Raw genomic sequence first — 16,157 nt, 5'->3', positions numbered from 1 at the left:
CTATCTAGGTTGTTCTTCCATGTGGCCCATGGTTTTATAGAAAATAGATACCCCAAAAAACAGTACATTTTTATTTTATGTATTTGCTCTAGATATACCATGAATATTTAAACAAACTCAGAATTTAATTGGAGGAACAATAAAAACATAATAGAGTTTTGCACTGAGAATGGTGTGCTTCATTTGATTTTCTATTCAGAATGAATACGGACTCCTTTCATCTGGTATTCCACCCATTAGTAATAATAGTAGCAATAAAAGGTTAATCAATTCCTACTGAGAATGGAAATTCATGAGAAAAAAAACTGTATAATTAATAGTAATCCTTTAAAGAACAAAGACCAAGATCACTTCTTTAATTTGCTAATTCTTTTCTCCATATCGATTGCATTTTTCATATTCTTTTACTTGAGTACTGGGGTATTTTTTTAAGAAACAATATTTGATATCTTGGTGTAATATCCACTCTTTTACACTGCACCCAGTGTCTGAACACATCATAGTTTTAATAAATGTTAAATAAATACATAATAGAATGTTTACCTATGCCATGTAGACTTTAGTATGAAGAGAAAAGCTTTTACATAGGCTTAATATTATACTCTGCCAAATAACAACAATAATAATAGTAATAATATTGAAAGTTGCTTTTGAATTATTATTGATTTTTATTTTGAACAAAACAGCTGTAAAACATATTTTTATAATAATTGGAAACATTTGAAAGACTAGTGTTAGATAACATCAGGTGCTTATTGTTAATTGAGTTGAGATAAAAATTTTCATTTTACATAAGAAAATATTCTTATACTTTAGAAGTACATAATGAGATATTTAGGGGTAAAATGTCATGAAGTATGTAATTTTAAGTTTTTAGTAAAATATACATAAATATGGTGAAGTGTAAACAATTGTTAAATCCAAATTATATATATTCCTCTGTGCTTTTCTCTGTTTGAAATTTTTCATAACCAAAATTACTGAAATAAGAAAAGAGCAAAGAAAAAAGAGGAAGGAAGGAAGAACACTAGCATAGTGTAACAGAAAAAGTACAACAATGAATATAGAATCAAGACACTAAGATTAGGGGTCATAGCTAATACCATAAATGTAATCATAGATAAGCGATGTAGTTGCTCTGAATTGAGTTTTTCATTTTTAAAATGAGAATAATCCACAATGAAATACTACTACGTATCTACTTCATGGTTAAAATTTAAAAGACTGATAATATGAAGTCTTGGCAAGCATAGGAACAATTGGAACGTATGTTGCTGGTCTCAGTATAAAATTGTGTAACCACTTTGGAAAACTGTTCAGGGGATGCCTGGGTGGCTAGCAGTTAAGCATCTGCCTTTAGCTCAGGGTGTGATCCTGGAGTCCTGAGATCAAGTCCCACATCTGGCTTCATGCACGGAGCCTGCTTCTCTCTCTGCCTGTCTCTGCCTCTCTCTCTTATGTATCTCTCATAAATCTAAAAAAAAAGATATTAAAAAGAAAACTGTTCAGTGTCTTCTACTTATATGTAACCCATGGCCAAACAATTCCGCTCCTGGTTATATACAAAAGACAAATGACTGCATGTTAACAAAAGTATTATGCAAAATGTTCACAGTTTTATGAATATCATAAATATCAGTAGGAGAATGGATAAATAAATATTGGTATATTCATACAGTGAAATGCTATGCAACAATAAAAAATAATCAACTCTGGTATAAGTTATAATATGGGTGAAATTTATAGATATACTGACAGAAAGTAGCCAGACATAAAGACATATTTATTCTATGGTTCTATCTGTATGAAGTATGAGAAAAGAGAATTAATCAGTAAGAACAAATGAAGAACAGTGGAAAGCTTATAGGATTCTAGAAATGTTTTCTATCTTGAGCTTGGTTGATATGATTACTCAGGCCTATAAATATATAAAAAAAATCACGCTGTATATTTAGGGTGAGAGTTCTTTATACACTTTCCTGTATCTATTTATCTTTAAGTAGAATAAATAAAATACAATATTAAGATCTAAATCCGAGGAGGAAGGAGCAAACAAGATAATGTATAATTGTTTACTACATTATAAAACACTGCAGATTTCATATATTTTCATTTTCTAAGCTAAACTGTAAAGTTTTTACTAGAAGTAAGAATTTATTTTTAAGTTGTGATCATTATTATTTGTACTAAGTTAGACCCACAGTTTTTCGAAGACCAATTCATTTTGGACTAAGCCTTGTGACAACCTTATATTTAAATGATCATTTTCATTGTTCCATTGGTAGTGGAAAAATTGTATATTTCTATTTATACATTCATGCCACAGCTAGTTGTGTGCCCAATATATGCCAAACACTTTGCTAGCCATTGGTGATACAAATTTAAATAAGATGTTTTCTCTTCTCTTTATGTGCTCACATTTTAGTCAATAACTCATTTGCAATAGAATTACTTGAGTGCCACTAGATTCTTTTTTTTTTTTAATGAAAGAAGCCAAAAGATTATTATACATCAGAAACAAAATAAATTTACCAAATATAACTGATTTACTTGTGAACTAAATAACTAAGTGCAGGGGATCCCTAGTGGGTGGTGCAACGGCTGTTTGGCGCCTGCCTTTGGCCCAGGGCGCGATCCTGGAGACCCGGGATCGAATCCCACGTCGGGCTCCCGGTGCATGGAGCCTGCTTCTCCCTCTGCCTGTGTCTCTGCCTCTCTCTCTCTCTCTCTATCATAAATAAATAAAAATTAAAAAAAAAAAAAAGAACTAAGTGCACTTACCTTCATTTTGTGTCTGCTAAGCTTCTAAAGGTTAAAGGTTTTTTAGGTTGAATATGTTTTTTAAATAAGTTACAATTCTGAATTTCTAATTATGAATATATAAAACCATACTCATTTAAAAACGTTTTGAAGCTGCAAATTACTATGCAGATGATTTTCTTTACAATATTCAAACTTCCTTAGAAATGTATAAATTGTATCTTATTTTATAAGCTAATTATTTAAAATTCCCTGCTCTATACAGTGTATTCTCCTGCTTAATCTCCCATTTCCTTAGTAGTAATCACTCAGTGAATAAAATATTCTCTTATGCCTTTTCTATTTTTAAAAGATTTTATTTATTTGAGAGAGAGCATGAAAGAGCATGGCGGGGGGCGGGGGGAAGGGCAGAGGGAGAAGCAGACTCCATGCTGATCAGGAGCCCTTTGCAGGGGCTCAATCCAGCACCCCAGGATCATGACCTGAGTCAAACGCAGACACTTAACCAACTGAGCCACCCAGGTAGGTGCCCCTATGCTGTTAGTATTCTCAGACATACTAGCATCTTTGATAAGGTTTAAAGCTAGCTTTTAAATAGGAGTTTTTAGTATTTAGACCTTTAGATGTTACTCATCAAGAATACTTGAATATAAGTACTCAGCTCCCATGATTCTTGTCTTTCAAAACATCCAGTACAAATTGGTCTTGAAGAAGTCTGCAAATGACATATAATATGCTGAGCAGCATATGATCATTTGAATGGAAGATTTGAAAATAGTTAAATCACTCTGAAACCTCTGGAGACCTTCTCTTATAATTCAGGCACAGAGAGCCCCCATTCTGAAAGGTAATATATCTTTTTAACCACCCAGTTTTTCTGTTCTCATCTTCCAAGGTTTCATTTCATAAAAAAAAAATAAAAAAAATAAAAAAAAAAAGGTTGACATTATAAACAGATGCTGGAAAGCACTCATCCAACTCATGAAAAATTCAGCATAAGTTTTAAGCAAACATAGCAAAATCACTTATTAGGAAAAAATGCATAGTCTGATAGATGACCATGATTACCAAGTAAATTATTCATTTTTCTTCACAAAGCCATCTCCCAGTGAAGTCTCACTCATTATTCACAGGTTGTCAGGAAATACTGGGTGAGAAGTGAGGATGTGGTATAAGTTAGCATTGCCATGTAAGTTGCAGAGAAATGCTAGAGGGCCCCAAAACTAGCAGAGCACAGTAAGAAGTCCAAGTGAAGCCAGGGTAAGCATGAAGTCCAGATCACAAACTTACAAAGGATCCATTGTCAAATTAGTATGACAGTGGTATAGAGACAGACTAAATCCATGTAGAGTCATCAGAGCCCAGAAAATTTTTTTTTTCTAGAAGCTAAAATCTAGCTGCATTAGGTATGTAAACAAAAGTTCATGATAATCCTATTTTCGTGATTCTCAAGAACAAAAATAGTTATAAATCTGAAGTAGCACCGAGTGGGTTGCATGTTAAAATATTTCTATCAGAAACTAAACTTTGAAATCATCATTATTCTATCAGATAACGCTGTATGTTATTTTATGTTCTGTAAGCATTAGAAAGTTCTAAATGTTACATATGAATTAGATGGTACAACATTTAACTTGCCAAGTAAGGATATTGATTTCAATGTGTGTTTTGTGGAAATTTAAAAATTACATTATAGTTTTATCCAATACAATTGTTCAAGAGAAATTATTTACCTTTTGAGCCAATTGCACACCTTTTCATTCAGACTCAATCAATATTAATGACTTTTGTTGTCCAGTTGTATTTAATGTTGGTTTTGAGGATACGTTGTAGTAAGAATAGTCCTGCTGTCCCATGTCTGCAAATCGTCATGGAGGATATAAGATAGATGTCACCTATTTTAACCCAAAACTCAGAATTTTGCCTTCTAGCTAGAAAGTAATGTTTTCACAGCTCATTGTTCATAATTCAATCCTATTTTCTTTCAGGGTTTAGCTGTATTACCGATTTGTTATGAATTATGTGGCTTATAGTTAGGACCCTGAAAAATTCTAGTGTATTCTGCAACATAGGGCTCAAATCTTACCACGTATTTGGAATTGGGTCATAATCAGAAATAAATATGCATCCTTTATACATAATCCACATTCCAATAGGTTTTACTACCACAGAGATCCAAGGAGAGATCCAGTAGGAAATATGTGTCTATATTAAAAGTAAATTGGGAAATCTAATCCCATCTTAATAAATAGTAACACCCTTTGGGGGAAACTGTGCAGTAATGACTGATCAAGTTATACCTAAGATTAAATAGTAAGTCAGTACAAAGTTATATTCAGTGTAAAGGAAGCTGAATTTCTAGTTCAGTTTGTTCCCTCCAGTGAAACCCTATGGACAATCAGGCCCAGAGTAATGGAATCAAAGGATCTGAAGGCAGGAGCATTAGGACTTGGCCTGGTCTGTCTTCCCACCTTGATATTTGATTGCAGAAAAAAAGGCCAGGTGAAAATTTGGTCTGGAGTAAGTTCAGTAAAAAATCTACTTATTATAAATGAATGCTTACAATCACAAAGACAAAGAAAAATGTTTTACTGAGAGATCTTGGACTGGGATTTCTCTTTCTGCTTATCTTTCACCTCCTGCTTTGCATTCATGTTGAATTCTTAAGTACACAATAAATGGCCTTTTCCTTCTTAATGATTATTTTGCATGTAGTTGGCCTTTTAAAAGTTTTAGCCTCTTAAAATGATTTGGATGAGGTGCACATTTATTTACAGTCTTTGCATTTGAAAGTGTCCAAAACTAGATGTGTATTAACATTTTAAAATTGAACATTGAGTTCAAGGAAGTCTATGGAGTAACACTGAAAAGTCAGCAGAAGAAAGACCTGTTGGAGGTTGGAAAGCAAGGTAGGGATTAGCAGGAGTCCATAGACTGAAGACTGGTCCCAACAGGCAGTTCTACCAGCAATGAATAATTATTAGGGAATAATGAGTAGGAAAAAAGTTTTGAAAATGAGTGGGCTAAGGCATAGACAAAACCCCAAACCAGCCTTTTGTGTACTACTGACTCTGTTTAACCCAATGATTCTTTGATGTTTTCTCCATTTTGGCAGATTCTATTCCATTAATTCCACTTATTATCTCTGGAAGATTTCTTTCTTTGGGTTATTTTAGATATTCTACTGGATGGTTTTAGGTTCTATATCACTGAGAGATTTTAGTTTCCTAACTCCTCTTTCCTCCCTTTCTCCCTTCTTTCAGCAGTTACCATGGCTCAGATAGAGGCCATGATCTGGGTGCTATTGGAGAGTACCTCAGTGAACATAACTCCTGCCTTTGGGTTGCTCATAGACTAATGTGTTGATCAGACAAATAATATACACATTTTTATTTTTCTCCACATTTACTAATGGTTTGACACTCAATCTAATTAAGTTTGGAAAAAAAAAGTATGAAGTCACCTGTACTAGTAAGCTCAGTCTATCATAACAAAATGCCATAGATTGAATGACTTAAACAATAAGAATTTATTTTCTTGCAATTCAGGAAGCCGGAAGTCTTAGATCAGGGTGCCAGAATGCCCAGGTTCCAATGAGGGCCTTTTTCCTGGCTTACGGACGAAAGAACTATAGTGTTTCTTCATCTTGTTATAAGGCCACCAATTTTATTACATCAGGGATCCACTCTTAGGACCTTATTTAACCTAATCACCTCCTTAATGGTTCCATCTCAGATATAGTCACATGGAGGTGGCTGGGGCTTCAACATACGAAATTTGGGGGATATAGTATAATTCATAGCATATCTGAGTAATATCTACTTCAGTAATATTACTTCTTCCAGTTTGAACCCACCTAAGCTGTCTTCATCCTAGGTCTGCCTCTGGTCAGTTATTAAATATTTAAAAACTTCCAGTTCAAGGGGCACCTGGGTGGCAGTCAGTTGAGTGTGTCTGACTTTTGGTTTCAGCTCAGGTCATGATCTCAGATTGTGAGATGGAGCCCCAGTTAGGCTCTGTGCTCAGTGCAGTCTGCTTGACTCCCTTTGTTCTCCCCACTGGTGTGCTCTCTCTCTAAAAACAAACAAACAAAAACTTAAAAACAAGACAAAAAAAAAGAACAAAAACAAAACCCTTCTCCCTCTTTGCTTACTTTCTGGCTCAAAGAATTTGATACATAACTAATATAGCAGTTTGATGTATAATTCTATATTTTATCTTCCCTATGAGTGCCTCAAGAGTAGTGTCTCAGTTATCTATTTCTGTGTAACAAATCACACCAAAACTTTGTGACTTAAAATGAGGATCATCATTTTCTTACCTTTCAGTTTTTTTGTGGGTCAGGAATTTGGGGAGAGCTTGACTGTATGGTTATGGCTCAAAGTCTCCGTATTAGTATGATCAGACTGCCATAATAAGAGGTTCAAGATCAAGGTGCCAGTATAGTGGGTTTCTTGTGAGGTCTCTCTTCCTGGCTTGCAGTCAGCTGACATCTCACTGTGTTCTCACATGGCCTTTCCTTTGTGCAGAAGTGAAAAGAGAGATCTTCAGTATCTCTTCCTTGTCTTATAAGGGAATCCAGTTCTATTATATAAGCCCCACCTTTATGACCTCATTTTAAACTTAATTACATACTTTTAAAAAAAATTTTTATTTACCTATTTAGAGAGAGAGTGAGTGCAAACAGGGGGAGGGGCAGAGGGAGTGGGAGACAGAGAATCTTAAGCAGACTCCATGTTGGGCATGGAACCTGTGGCAGGACTTGATCCCACCACCCAAGATTTTGACCTGAGTCAAAATCAAGAGTAAGATGTTCAGGTGACTAAGCTACCCAGGTGTCCTTACTCTTAATTAAGACCCTGTCTTCATATACAGTCACTCTGGGGGCTAGGACTTCAACATGTGAATTTTGTTTAGGTCATAATTCAGTCCATAATAGTTGACTATCTCACATGGATGGAATTGAAACACAGGGGACTGGAGGAGGTGAAGCTGTTTTCTCTTTCTTCATATATACTTAGGATTTCTCTATGTGGTCTGTCCATGTGAATTAGTTTTTTGCTTTGTTTTGTTTCTATTTAATTCCAGTTTAACATACAGTGTTATATTAGTTCCAGATGTTCAATATAATGATTCAACAATCCCAAATATCACCTAGTGCTCATCACAGTAAGTGCACTCCTTAATCCTGATCACCCATTTGACCCACTTCCCCTTTGTTCTATATAGTTAAGAGTCTGTTTCTTGACTGCCTCGCTCTCCCCCCCCCCTTTTGTTTTGTTCCTTAAATTTTACATGTAAGTGAAGTCATGGAGTATATTTATCTTTGTCCAACTGATTTATTTTGCTTAGCATTATACTCTCTAGCTCTGACCATGCTGTTGTAAATAGCAAGATTTCATTCTTTCTTATGGCTAAATAATATTTGGATATACATATTTGAATATATATTCATATACATATGCCAACTCTTCTTTATTCATCAGTTAATAGACACTTGGCTGCTTCTGTAGGTTGGTTATTAAATAATGCTCTATTGCTATAAACATTGGGGTGCATGTATCTCTTTGGATTAGTGTTTTTGTATTCTTTGAGTAAATGCCCAGGAATATGATTTTTGGATAGTAGGGTAGTTTTATTTTTTACTTTTTAAGGAACCTGCATGCTCTTTTCCAGAGTGGCTGTACCAGTTTGCATTTCCACCAGCAGTGGAAGAGGGTTCCCCTTTCTTCATGTCCTCACTAACCTCTGTTGTTTCTTGTATTGTTGACCTTAGCCATTCTGGCAGTGTAAGGTAATAGCTCATTGTAGTTTTGGTTTGTATTTCCCTGATGATGAGTGATGTTGAGGATCTTTTCATGTGTGTCTGTTGGCCATCTGGATGTCTTCTTCAGAAAAACATGTTCATGTCTTCTGCCTATGTTTTAATTGGATTATTCATTTTTTGGTGCTGAATTGTATGTTTTTTAAATGTATTTTGGATACTAACCTTTTATCAGAGGTGTCATTTGCAAATATCTTCTCCCATTCCCTAAGATGCCTTTTAGTTTTTCAGATTGTTTTGTTTGCTGTGCAGGTTTTTATTTTGATGTAATCCCAATTGTGTATTTTTGCTTTTGTTTCCCTTGCCACAAGGAGCATATCTAGAAAAGAATTTGTTATGACTGATGTCAGAGAAGTTACTGCCTGTGCTCTCTTTTAGGATTTTTATGGTTTCAAGTCCCATTTAAGTATTTAATACAGTTTGAGTTAACTTTTGTGTATGATGTGAAAATAGACCAGTTTCATTCTTTTGCATGTTGTTGTCCAGTTTTCCCAACACCATCTGTTCAAGAGACTGTCTTGTTCTTATTGGATATTCTTTTCTGTTTTGTGGAAGATTAATTGGCCAAATTGTGATGGTTTATTTCTGGATTTTCTATTCTGTTCAATTGACCTGTGTGTCAATTTTTGTGCCAGTACCATGCTGTTTTGATCACTACAGCTTTGTAATATAACTTGAAAACTGGAATTGTGATACCTCTGGTTTTGCTTTTCTTTTTCAAGATTGCCTTGGCTATTTGTGGTCTTTTGTGGTTCCATACAAGTTTTAGTTTTGTTTGTTCTAGCTCTGTGAAAAATGCTCTTGGTATTTTGATAGAGATTGCATTAAATGTGTAGATTGCTGTGGGCAGTATAGACATTTTAAGAATACTTGTTTTTCCAATCTGTGGGCATGGAATATCTTTCCGCTCTTTGTGTCACCTTCAGTTACTTTCATCAGTGTTTTATAGATTTTAGTGTAGAGGTCTTTTACTACTTCGGTTAGGTTTATTCCTAATGCAATTATTATTTATAGTGCAATTGTAAATGGGATTGTTTTCTTAATTTCTCTTTCTGCTTCATTATTAGTAACTAGAAATGCAACAGTCTTCTGCTCATTGATTTTGTATCCTGTGACTTTACTGAGTTCACTTATCAGTTCTAGCAGTTTTTTGGTGGGGTCTTTTGGGTTTTCTACATGTAGTATCATGTCATCTGCAAATAGTGAAAACTTCTTTGTTACCAATTTGGTTGCCTTTTACTTGTTTTTATTGTCTGATTGCTGTGGCTAGGACTTCCGTACTGTTTTGAATAAAACTGATGAGAATGGACAGCATTTCCTGTTCCTGACTTTAGGAGAAAAGCTCTCAGTTTTTCCTCATTGATGATGTTAACTGTGGGTTTTTCATATATGGCCTTTATGATGTTGAGGTGTGGTTCCTCTAAACCTACTTTGTTGAGTTTTTTGTTTTGTTTTATTGTTGTTGAGAGTGTTTTTTTTAAAGTCATGAATGGATGTTGTACTTTGTCAAATGCTTTTTCTGCATCTAGTGAAAGGATCATATCATACTTATCCACTTATCCTTTCTTATGTTGATGTGATGTATCATGTCGATTGATTTTTGAATACTGAACCTACCCTTGCAACTCAGGAATATATCCCACTTGATAATGTTAATGATTTTTTAATGTATTGTTGGATTTGGTATGCTAGTATTTTGTTGAGGATTTTGCATCTGTGTTCATCAGAGATATTGGCCTGTGGTTCTCTCTCTTTGTGGTGTCTTTATTTGATTTCGGTTTTAGGGTAATGATGGTTTCCTAGAATGAATTTGGAAGTTTTCCTTTACTGTTTCTTGAAATAGTTTGAACAGAATAGATATTAATTCTTCTTTAAATGTTTGATAGAATTTGCCTGTGAAGCTATCTGGTCCTGAACTTTTCTTTGTTGGGAGTTTTTGAAACTGATTGAGTTTCTTTGCTGATAATCATTCTGTTCAAATTCTCTGTTTCCTCCTGTTTCAGTTCTGGTAGGTTGTATGTTTCTAGAAATTTATTCATTTCTTCTAGGTTTCCAATTTGTTAGCATAGAGTTTTCCATAATATTCTTTTATAATTGTGTTTCTGTGGTGCTTGTTGTTACTGCTCCTGTTTTGTTTGTGATTTTATTTATTTCAGTCTCGTCTTTTTTTCCTTGATAAGTCTAGCTAGAGGTTATCAATTTTATTGATTTCCAGCTCCTGGTCTTATTGATCTGTTTTATTGTTGTTAGTGGGGTTTGTTTGTTTGTTTGTTTATTTATTTATTTAAGTTTCTATATCATTTATTTCTGCTGTAATCTTGATTACTTCCTTCCTTCTGCTGGTTTTAGATTTTGTTTGTTGTTCTTTTTCTAGATCCTTTAGTTGTAAGGTTAGATTATTTGAGATTTTTATTGCTTTCAGAGCTAGGCCTGTATCGCTGTAAACTTCCCTTTTAGAACTGCTTTTGCTGCATCCCATAGATTTTGAACAATTATGTTTTCATTTTCATTTGTTGCCACATACTTTTTAAATTTCTTCTTTGATTTCCTGGTTGACCCACTCATTGTTTAGTAGCATGTTATTTAACTTCTACATATTTGAGGTCTTTCTAGATTTTTTTTCCTCGTGATTGACTTCTAGTTTCATAGTGTTGTAGTCAGAAAAGTTGCATGGTATGATTATGATCTTTTTGAATTTGTTGAGGTTTGTGTTGTGGCCTAATATGTGGTCTATTCTGGAAAATGTCCCATGGGCACTGGAAAGGAAGGTGTATTCTGCTGTTTGGGAATGAAATGTTCTGAATATATCTGTTAAGTCCATCTGGTTCAGTGTGTCATCCAAAGCCATTGTTTCCTTGTTGATTTTCTGTTTAGATTATCTATCTACTGATGTAAGTGGGTTGTTAAAGTCCCCTACTATTATGGTATTATTATCAATTATTCCTTTATGTTTATTATTAACTGTCTTATGTTTTGGGTGCTCCTGTATTGGATGCATAAATATTTACAATTGTTATATTTTCTTGTTGAATTGCCCCTTTATTATTATATAGTCTCTGTCTTTGTCTCTTGTTACATACATTCTTCGCTTAAAGTCTAGTTTGATATAAAAATTGCTACTCTGGCTTTCTTTTGACATCCATTTGCGTGATAAATGTTTTTCTGTCCTCTCATTTTCAATCTGTAGGTGTCTTTAGGTATAAAATTAGTGTCTCGTAAACAGCATATAAATGAGTCCTTTTTTTTCTTCCATTTGTCACCCTGTGTCTTTTAATTGGAGTGTTTAGTCCATTTACATTCAAAGTAATTATTGATAGATATATATTTATTGCCATTTTGTTACTTGTTTTTGTGGTTGTTTCTAAAGATTTTGTCTGATTCTTTTTGTCTTTCTCCTTTCATGGTTTGCTGGATTTCTTTACTGATAGATTTGGATTTCTTTCTCTTTATTCTTCGCAAGTTTATTAGTGATTTTGATTTGTGGTTACCATTAGGTTTTTGTATATCATCTTCTGCATGTAGCAGTCTATATTAAGTTGATAGTTGTTTAAGTTTGAACCCACTCTTTATCTACTTCTCATGTTTTAGGTATATGTTATATTGTACATATTTTTATTTTGTGACTTCTGTATTATTTTACAAAAATTTCCATTTACTGCTTTTATGTTTCCTACTTTTATACTGTCACTTTTGATCTTTCCTCTCTACTCAGAGTCCCCTTTAATATTTCTTGCAGAGCTATTTAGTGGTTATGAACTGCTTTAGTTTTTGTTTGGGAATCTGTTTATCTCTCTTTCTGCTCTGAATGATAGCCTGCTGGCTAGATAATTCTTGGCTGTGGATTTTTCCTGTTCAGCACTTTCAGTATATCATGCCACTTTCTTCTGGGTTAGAGAGTTACTGCTGAAAATCCCCTGATGGCCCTATGGTGTTTCCCTTGTATGTAACTGTCTTTTTTTTTTTTTTTTGTCTTGTTTCTTTTTTTAAGATAGATAGATAGATTTATTTATTTATTTATTTATTTATTTATTTATTTATGATAAACATAGAGAGAGAGAGAGAGAGAGAGAGAGAGGTAGAGACACAGGAGGAGGGAGAAGCAGGCTCCATGCACCGGGAGCCCAACGTGGGATTCGATCCCGGGTCTCCAGGATCGCTCCCCGGGCTAAAGGCAGTCGCTAAACCGCTGAGCTACCCAGGGATTCCCTGTCTTGTTGCTTTTAATATTTTTTCCTTTATCACTGTGTTTTGCCATTTTAATTACAATATGTCTTGATATTGATCTACTTTTGTTGAATTATGTGTGTGTGTGTGGTGGGGGGGTTTCTCTGTGCCTTCTGGATGTGGATATATCTTTCCTTCCCCAGAATAGGGAAGTTTTCAGCTCTTATCTCTTCAAATAAAATTTCTGCCCCCTTTTCACTCTCTTCTTCTGGGACTCCTATAATGTGACTATTATTACTTTTGATGGAGTCGCTGAGTACCATGAGTCTATTTTGTTTTTTTATATGACTTTTTCCCTTTTGTTCATTTAGATTATTTTCTGTCTTCTAAGTCACCAATTTGTTTCTTTGCTTCTTCCAGCCCAGTGTTCCATCAGGTGTGTTTCTCATTTCATTTATTGAGCCCTTTACTTCTGCTATGGTGTTCCTCATGTCTGTATTAATAGTCTCACTGTTGTCTTCCATTCTTTTCTCAATTCTAGTGAGTATCTTTATGATCATTACTTTGGAGTGCCTGGTAGCTCAGTTGGTTAAGCATCTAACTCTTGATTTTGGCTCAGATCATGATCTTAGGGTCCTGGTATTGAGCCATATTGGGCTTTGCTGGGGAGTCTGCTTGAGAATTCTCTTCCTCTCCCCCTGCCCCTTCTCTCCCTCTTGCTCTCTCTTTCTCTCTAAAATAAATAAGTAAATCTTAAAAAAATAAATTCTCTGTCAGGTATGTTACTTATATGTGTTTTATGTTACTTGTATCTGTTTTACCTAGATGTCTGGCTGTGACTTTGTCCTGTTCTTTCATTTGGGATAAATTTCCCTATCTTCTCATTTCATCTAAGTCTCTGTGCCTCCTTTTGTGTTAGAAAAGTCAGCTACATCTTTCCTTGAGGGTAATGTCTTTATGGAGAAGAGGTCCTATATAGCTTGCAGTATAGTGTCCCCTGTTCCCCAGGTCTGGTGCTAAGGTCTCCAATGTGTGCTGGGTATGCTCTGCTATTTTGCCCTGGCTCCTTTATCATTCAGGCCAATCATCTACCGAAGTTTTCTGTCCTTTGTAGGTAGTGTTTGATCCTTGGCCTTAATGTGGTGAGTTTGAACTAGGTTTGCTCTTGTCTGCTTGTGAAATGAGACCTGTCACCATTGCTGCTGCATCTGAGGCCCTGCAAAACATCTGGATTGGGAGACATGTATGGGCAGGGGCTTGGGCTGGTCTTTGGGGGAAGGAGCCCACCAGACTGGGACTGAGATAGGTATTTCTGGGGAAGGGAGGTTCCACTGGAGCTCATTGAGGGCAAGGCTTGGTATAAACAAGTTAGGTAGTTAGTGAATGGTACTATGCTGGTTCCCGCAAGTGGCCCTGTGCTAATGCTAAGGGGTAAGAAGAGGAAAATGGTACCTGTCAATTCCTTTGTTCTTGGAGGAGTCTCTGTGAATGCTGCCTCCCTGAGACACACTCTGAGATGTGCAAATAACAGATCACTGTTTCCACACTGTAGGTCTGCAGACTGTTTGCCTGGTCTTCTCTACAAGAGCAGCCCCAACACCCTGGGCTCTCCCTGAGCCAAGCCTACTCCAGGTTGTAAGCCCCACTGGTTGCAAGAACTCATGAAATTTGGCCCCTCCCACATTCTATGTCAGTTGCCATGGGGGTTCATTTTCTCTGTAACCTTCTCTGCAACCGTGGTGACCACAGTCCATTTCTCCCAAACCAGGTCTTCACATTTCTTCCCTTCTTCAATATGGCCTCTTCTCTATCTTTAGTAGAATTTAGTGGAATTTGTTTGGCCAGCCTTCAGGTTCATTTCTGGGGTATTTTTAATGATGGTTTGATAGTTATCTAATTGTATTCATGGGACAAGGTGAGCCTAGGGTCCTCCTACTCTTCTGCCATCTTCCTTTCCATGTGAGTAGTTTGGTCTCAGCATAGAAATCTTAGGATTGTTGGACTGCTTATGTGGCATCTGGCTTCCCCCGAAGTGCCTCAAGACATCAAGACAGAAAAACAGCATTGTTATATTCTTGTGTTGAAAATTACATCATATTACTTCTGACATACTATATTTGTTGAGGTAAAAGGTCATCTAGATTCAAGAGAAGGAAGCAAACTCTACCTCCCTGCTATTGGGAGAAATAGCAGGAATATCAAAATTACACAGTAAAAACACATGAAGGTTAACAGGTATTTTTACTGCTATTTTTGGAAATCTGACTTACTATATATAGGAGCCATGTTTCTGTAAGTTTTAGATTACTCAAGCTTACCACAGTGCCCAGTATAAGAAGACATCTACTAAGTAATTTTTGTGTTATCTTTGCACAGGGGTCATGCTAATGTTCTTTGTATTATTCCAGTTTTAGTATATGCACTGCTGAAGTGAGAACCCAGTAAGTAATTTTCAAAAAAGGTTTATTGCTTTCAGTTCATGTGCATGTGTTTTTCTGTTTGAACTTTCTGGGGTCAACCTTTTTAAATTTTAACTCATTGTTCATAATTGTAATAGAAAAGGTGAAATAAACTTAGATACAATAAACAGTAGCAGGACTCATAAAGAACATCTAAACATATGTCTATGACAAGTGTATTAATTCCAAAATGAAGATAGGATGCCCTTTTACTTGACATTGACTAATTAGCAATTTTGTGTTTTTTCACATTTGATCTCTGTTATAACCTCTATAACCTGTATATTTATTTAAAAATACGCACAGGGAAAAACACACACACGAGAGAGAGAGAGGGAGAGAGAGAGACAGAGATTATAAGGATTTGGTTCACATGATTATGGAGGCTGGCAAGTCTGAAATTTGTAAGGTTGGACAGTAGACTAGAAACCCAGGAAGAGTTGTTGCTGAAACTGAATCCCAAAACAGTTTTATGACAGAATTCTCTTCCCTTCAGGGTAGAGCATTCTTTTTCTTAATACCTTCAACTGATTGCGTGGGGCCCACCCATATTATGGAGGGTAATTTGCTTTACTCAATGTCTAATGACTTAAATATTAATCCCATCTTAAAAATAGCTTGATAGCAATATACAGATGTGTTTGACCAAATATCTGGGCTCTGTGGCCTAGTCAACTTGACACATAAAATTATGCATTACAGATACTAATGATGGGGTTGGTCATTGTTTTCACTAAGAATTTTAAAAACCTTTAAACCCACATCAGACATTTTACTTGTAAAATTACCTTAGAGCAGAAGTCTGTTTTCCAAATTTTTTCTTCATTGAATTCTCTCCTTATGTTTGTATGGAATTCTCAAGGAGATGTGGTGTGAAAGGTTAGGCTAACTGCAATAATAAACCCAGAATTTTAGTGGCTTAACACAATGAGAGTTTATTTATTTTTATT

At 35.3% G+C, this 16,157-nt stretch overlaps 1 long non-coding RNA gene and 1 other non-coding gene across 3 annotated transcripts; both read right to left on the bottom strand.

Moving 5' to 3' along the window:
• Positions 1–845: 845 nt before the first annotated feature.
• Positions 846–14,541, bottom strand: LOC111096172. Of its 2 annotated transcripts, XR_005353854.1 has the most exons (4): positions 14,201–14,541; positions 7,082–7,279; positions 4,494–4,618; positions 846–1,474 (listed from the first exon to the last, which is right to left on the bottom strand). It is a non-coding gene; the product is annotated as an uncharacterized LOC111096172 (long non-coding RNA). The 2 variants fall into 2 exon arrangements; XR_005353855.1 differs by lacking the exons at positions 846–1,474; positions 4,494–4,618 and adding an exon at positions 6,303–6,834 and having other exon boundaries at positions 14,201–14,516.
• A 538-nt stretch (positions 14,542–15,079) lies between these two features.
• Positions 15,080–15,182, bottom strand: LOC119869878. Its single transcript, XR_005354872.1, has one exon. It is a non-coding gene; the product is annotated as a U6 spliceosomal RNA (small nuclear RNA).
• Between the last annotated feature and the right edge of the window lie 975 nt (positions 15,183–16,157).

This window comes from Canis lupus, chromosome 1 (assembly GCF_011100685.1).
Source record: "Canis lupus familiaris isolate Mischka breed German Shepherd chromosome 1, alternate assembly UU_Cfam_GSD_1.0, whole genome shotgun sequence".
NCBI classification, from domain to species: Eukaryota; Metazoa; Chordata; class Mammalia; order Carnivora; family Canidae; genus Canis; species Canis lupus.
The sequence above is the reverse complement of the archived record's forward strand: the minus strand, read 5'-3'. Positions and strand labels throughout refer to the sequence as shown.